Genomic DNA, 6,639 nt, shown 5'->3' on the forward strand with positions numbered 1-6,639 from the left:
ATTTGTATAGTAAATAAATTAATAATAATTAATATTAACATATATTTTATAATAAATAAATTAATAATATATTCATATTCAAGTTAAAGATTTTCGATGATTTATATAATATTAATATTTATTATCTTATTATATTCATATATCGTTGAAATGGTAAAGGCATTTTAGAAAGAAAAAAAAAAAGTTGATTTTAAATAAATTATGATAATTATTTTTTGAGAATGATTATCTTAAAAAAAAAAAAAAAGAAGCATTATTCGAATTAATTAAATAAGATAATGATAAGACACCAGTGAGCATATGAGTGAGATGATATTTCATCATCCACTCAACAGACCCACATGCCCACATGCCCACGTAACTCAAATATATATATGAAATTCCCTTGCAGCTGCAGTTGCTTTTTTCGAAGCCTTTAGATTCTGGGTGATTTTTTAGTCTATACTAAACTGAATTTGACAGGAACTTTGAGGATGCATTGTTTTGAAATATTTCTCAAAATTTTATCATCAAATACCTGCAAAAACAGCCACATTTTCTGAAATTTCTTGCAGCAAAGCCAGTGCAGATTGGTCGTAAAATTGATTGTCTACTAGCAGGTCTAGGTTCTAATATATGAGCCCCCTTTAACTTAGTGATTTTTTAAGAATAATGCAAATACGCAATGACTATTAGTATTTTTTGTCAAGGATTTATCTATTAGTGATGATATTGAACTTGTGTGCCTTTTCTTTCTTTCTTTTTTTCCTTTTTTTTAGGTGTTTGTTGATTGTTTTTGGGTTGTTTGATTGGTCCAGGAATATCAGATTGGGTAATGGGTTCTTAATTTGAAGCTCTGTTTTTGTAATAACTGGTGGGTGGAGTGATGGGTTGGGTGTTCTCTGAAGTTATTCTGGTCTTCTTGCTTCTTGCTGCTACAATTGCTACAGTTGAACCCAATGGTTTTGAGGGTTTTGAGGGTTGAAGTTTGTATTTCTGATACATATTTGAATCTATTCATGCCCATCCTCATTTGAGTTGAGTTGTCGGACCAAAACTTGTGTTTGTTCTTCTGAGGTTATGCAATTTCTGCAGATGTCTCAGTAAAATCCCATTGTGTGATCACAAATTGAATCTTGGTTTCTGTACTATCATTCGGTGGGGATATCCTAATTGGGATTCTGGCTTTACTAGATCTATTGGGTTCTTTGCAGAAATCAATAATACTAGATCTATCTGTTGCTGAGATAACTAAGAAATTATATATTTTGAACTTAAGTCTTATCTCCTGAGTTGATTTTGATTCCAGAAAAATGGAGGCATAAGAGGAAGAGAACCCTCCTTAGCTAGACTCTATGTTGTTTTTCAGGTTACAGACAAAATATTTAATGTTTCTTTTTGTAGTAATTGTGGATGTAGGATATATGTTTGATAATGTGTCATAATGATATTTTCATGTTAATTTTCTCATCATGAATGCTGATTCCCAGGTCTTAACTACCAATATCTAAAGTGCAAATTCTGATGAAAATAAGTATGCTATGTTAGTCCTTCTGACAAAAATTATTTCATTTTTCTCTTGGTTTTTGAACTAGACTAATTGTATGCACCTGCAGTTTTGTTTCTCCTCTGTAGTTTCTCCCATGTCTGTTTTCTCATTTGTCCTGGATATTTTCCCTTAATTTTCTCTTTGTTTCACATGGTTAAGGAGAGCATTGTTTATGGTTGGGGCCACTAAGTACCAATTTAGCTACTAGTTTGTTGTGCAATGTCTCCTAACTTCTGGATTGGTATTCATCAATTAATAAAGTGATTGAAGTTAGGCTTTTGCTCCCCCAAATAATCAACACTATAATACCGTATGTTAACTAGTAAGAGGACTACCATATCAGTGTACAGTATTGGATTCCCCATGAACTTGGAACTTAATTTCATTTATGGTTGCCATATAGTTGGTTATAATTTTGTTATCCTTTTCATTCTGTGTCTTAAAATGATATGAGAGGCTTCTGTGTTGGTTGCAGGAATGTTAATGGATCTTGTTTCTCCTTTGTTCCCTTCAGCATTTGTGTTCATAGTTTGCTTAGGGAGCCTATCAAGATTGTTCAGTAAGGTTCTGTATACTCCAATTCATTATTACAAAATGAAAAGCTATTAAGATCTATTGGTAAGTGCTACTATTTTGGTGAACATGACATGTTAATATGTTAATACTGTTTGTGATCTTAACATTTGTTTGGTAGTCAATATTGTCAGTGGAATTGAAAAAATTTCTGCTGAATAAGAATAATGCAAATTGTGTTGGTATTTCTAATCAAAATCCAATTTTACACTCTTCAAAATTAGCTGGTGTTGCAGGCGGAGCAACTAGAGCTGCATTGACACAACATAAACGCTGCAGGTATATCTGCTGAGGTATGACTATAAGTATTCTGAGCTGGATGGATATCATATGAACTTATGATTAAGCAACTAGTTTCAACCATCAAATTGTTTTATACTTTGATAGGAAGGAAGCCAGGAGACAGTGGAGACAATGGTTGTCATGGCTTTCGGAATGCTTCTTGCTTGCATTACAATGGGAAACTCTGTAGCTATTTGGTCACCATGTTTCATATGTATGGTAAGTTCTGATTCAATTTCTGAAGCTCAAATTTGTGCTTATTCACAACATATTGAAACTGAAAATTCATGGATGAAAGTGTTGACTTGTGAATATTACTGCAATTCATTTATAATTTTGTGTATGTGCTTATGAGTACACTCTTGGTAGCCTAGATAGACCTTTCGGTTGTGCGTAGGGTGGGATGGAGGGGTGGTGGGTGGAGTGTTGTTGAATTGGTCTACTTTTTAAAAAATTTAAATGAATCAATTCAAAATTAGTGGAATTAATTTTAATTAATCTAACACATTCAATCTGATTGACACAACAAGCAGGAAAAGCATACACCTATAAAAATAAAAATAAAAATAAATAAATAAATAAATAAAGCAGGAAAAGTATATATAGAGAAGGCATACTGTGTATGTGAAGAACTCTTCAAATTATTACGTGGTTGGGACAGTAAACCATTTGAAACTAATCCTATAGAAGTCAAAGCTAGAGTACAAAAATACAGATGAGGCATCCACACCATCCAGTCCTGGATCACAGCACCCAATCCTTACTCGATGCTTGCACATTCATGTCATGCTGTGGACAACTCCTTGTTTGTCTTTCAGCAGATATTACAAACTCTTTCTAGAAGTCATTGGAAGCACAACTTGCAAGTCACACTCGACAAATGTGAAAGGGCAAGTTACGAGGGATTTTTCCAATCAATATGCAATAGAATGATTGAATAAAATAACCTTCTTAAGTTAAATATTTATAAAATAACCCTCTTCTTAAGTGGCCTATAGTTTGCTTAGACAAAGAGAGAAGAGACCTAGGTATCAAAAACCTCTATGTTCTAAATGAGGCTCTTCTCAACAAGTAGTATTGGACATTTGTGATTCAGAGGGATTCTTTTAGAAGCAAGTTATTTCTCAAAAGTTTAGAGAAGAAGGAGGATGGCGCTCAAGGTTATGGGGTGAGTGAGTGGAAAGCGATCAAAAAAGAATGGGACAGAGATCAGTTCTTTATTAGCAATGGTAGAAGGGTCAAGTTTTGAAAAGATAGATGGTATGGTGACTCATCTCTAGAAGGTTTTTTTTTCATCATTGTTCTCTTTTGCCACAGACAAAGATACATTAGGTTGTGGATGTATGGGAGCGATATGGCAAAAGTGGTTGGTGGAGCCCTTGGTTTTCTAGACAGTTTTGTGATTGGGAGCTTGAAGTAGGGACAAACTTTTTCCAAAAACTCCAAACTTGCTCAGTTAGGAGAGAGGAGGATGATAGTTTGGAGTAGAAGGATTCCAAAGGTGGCAAGTTCTCTGTTAAATCCTTCTACCTCTCTTTAGTCTACAGGGTAGAAGTGAGCCTTTCCCTGCAACCTGTGTTTGGAATGCCTGGATCCCCATGAATGTGAGTTTTTTTGGCTTGGGAAGCTTCATGGAGCAGAATTTTGACAATTGAGCAACTTAAAAAGAGGGGATGGAGTATTCAGAATAGGTGCTACATGTGTAAAAAGGACAAGTAGTCGACTAATCATTTGCTCCTTCAATGCTCGATGGCTAGTATTCTGTGGTAGTTGATTTTTTCTATTTTTAGTGTGGTTTAGGTGTTCCATTCCTCGGTGAGGGGAGCTTTGTTAAGCTAACATGGCTCCTTTCTGGGCAAGAAGCGAAAAAAACATGGAGGGCAGCTCCAGTGTTCCTATTCTGGATGCGTTGGATGGAAAGAAACTAAAAGACCTTTGAAGATTCAGAAAAGACAGAACAAGCAATTAAACTATCATTTATGAATATACTTTTGCTGAATGGGCTAAATTATATGTTGATGTTAATCTCATGTCCTTGATAGGCTTTGTAGACTTGATTAGTTCTGAGTATGGAGGAGAGGGGGTATTGATTTTTGTTCCTTCCTGTCTTCTTCTTACCTGTCCTTGAACACTTAATGCGTACTTTGTTGTGCATATAGTGCGGGCACTGTACTTATTTCTATAAATATATTTATATTCTTTCTTGTTGCCTATAAAAAAATTATATTTATGGAGTCCAGAACTCTTTAAGAGAGTTCAAACCCAATTATAACACTTCAATAAATTGGTTGAATTTATAAGCTTGGTGAATCAACCCTCGATCAATCTAGGTGCAATTTTTTCACTTAACCAATCAAATCTCTATCTTGATTGGACAAAGTGTAATTTCCTTCTTGATCCACTAAGCCACCAAGTGGATATCAAATTCTGGTCTTCTTCAATGGTAGCCTTGATTAACCAATTTTAGAATTTACAAAAAACAATTTTGTTTTCCATGCACAAAAACTGGATCTCTAGATTACTCACTGTCCCTAACGTGTGTTCAAGGACAGAATAGCATAGGTGTTTCAGTGTTCACATAGGCTGCAGCCACTTTAGACTTTAAGTGAATGTATTTTGGTGAACTAGTCATACTTACGGGACTCAAGTTACAAATTAATCTGGAATAGGATTGCGTACAATATTATTCATGCACACAGAGTCCTAGTAGTCTCCTGTTTTGGTGATCGAAGACAAAACCCAATTTTGTAGCAATTTGTCTACAATGTTATAAGCATCTAACGTTGATGCTCATGTATGAACTCGGATTTATAGATAGCATTACTCGATGTTTGTTGCAAAAAAATAAACTTTAGAATCTTTAGGAGCTTAAGCACAAGCCCAAGGTGGAGATCCTTTAGATCTTCTTTATACTTAAAAGTTTTTTTTCTTTCTATTTTTAAAGAATTTCCCAAATTCTTTTGCAAACACTGCAATTTCCTCATCAACTAGGGAAGAGGAAAAAATTGAATTAACATTCGTGTGAATTAACATTCTACGCTTAACCATTCGAAGAAACTGAAACACCACTGCCAGAAAAGACCAGGACTGAACATGGTTTGTCCACTTCATAAGGGGTCAAATCATTTACTGGTTCTATGAAATGTTTTACTGGTACTAGGGAAGAGGCTTGGTCTAATAATTCTTAACCGACAAAAACTGCTTCCTAACCTTAAACATCTCAACTTTTGGAAGTATGCATATTTGTCTCCATCTTGGCTTCCACATGGAGGCAGCTCTTTAACTTTATTGCTTTAGCCAAACATATATCCATAATCTTGTATCTTGAAGCAGGATTTATGTTTTTTGAATTCTTACAATTCTATTTGTTTTCAGTTCTATCCCCACAAGAGGTCTCTAAGATGGAACATGTTCTACCTTTATGGGCCTCATCATGGAGCTTGAAGAATGCAAAGTCTCTACATAGATGGATGGCTATGTGGGTCTCCTCACTTGATCATCTGGAAATGGGAGTTTTTGAGTCCATTAAGCTTATGCACTAAATATCAGGGTTGCCTCAGGTGCAGGGTTTACTCTGCCAACTGGAAACATGGCAATTTCAAGAATGCCAATTTTTCAGTCTCTTTTCTGCAATGATGTACTGGGGAACCCTCTTAGAACCATTGAATTACTATTTTCCATATTTCAATGCCTCTTCAGCTTGGACCAAATCTTCTTCAGTCTGTGCGATACAAACGACTCTGAGCTGCTCCTGCTAACCATGGCTGCTTAATGCATTTTATCATGCTGATAACTAAAAATTGATTCATACTTGTCTTTGCCAAACAGGGCAGACCTCTTATGTTCTGCAGAATCTCATTATAAGAAAGGTTGAGCACTAGCTAGTATTTTCATAGGGATGATTTTGGACCAAAAATTCTGGCTCAGTTTAGTTTTTGTTTCTCTTCTGGGCTTTTTAAGTATTTGCTGCTGGAAATGAAGGGAATCATCAGCATTATTATGCATAAAGATTCAACGTCTTCATATGTCTTGCAATTGTTCATTCATGCACTTGTGATGACAAACCTAGTGGATAAAAACAGATCTAAACATTTGGAGAGTCAATCATGGATGGATGGATAAACACTCGAAGGTTTTTTTCTTTTCTTTTAAATTTTATTTATTTATTTATTTTAAAGTTTTAAAACAAAATTCAAACATGTATACAAATATTAATTATATAAAGATTATTTTGGGGAAGCGGTATAAACCTGTGA

General features: G+C 34.8%; 1 long non-coding RNA gene across 2 annotated transcripts; it reads left to right on the plus strand.

Moving 5' to 3' along the window:
• Window positions 1-461: 461 nt before the first annotated feature.
• On the plus strand, window positions 462-6,065 carry LOC117930013. Of its 2 annotated transcripts, XR_004653833.1 has the most exons (4): window positions 462-2,092; window positions 2,338-2,394; window positions 2,489-2,602; window positions 5,759-6,065. It is a non-coding gene; the product is annotated as an uncharacterized LOC117930013 (long non-coding RNA). The 2 variants fall into 2 exon arrangements; XR_004653832.1 differs by lacking the exon at window positions 462-2,092 and having other exon boundaries at window positions 2,100-2,394.
• Window positions 6,066-6,639: the final 574 nt, after the last annotated feature.

The sequence above is a fragment of the Vitis riparia genome, chromosome 14 (assembly GCF_004353265.1).
Source record: "Vitis riparia cultivar Riparia Gloire de Montpellier isolate 1030 chromosome 14, EGFV_Vit.rip_1.0, whole genome shotgun sequence".
Taxonomy (NCBI): Eukaryota; Viridiplantae; Streptophyta; class Magnoliopsida; order Vitales; family Vitaceae; genus Vitis; species Vitis riparia.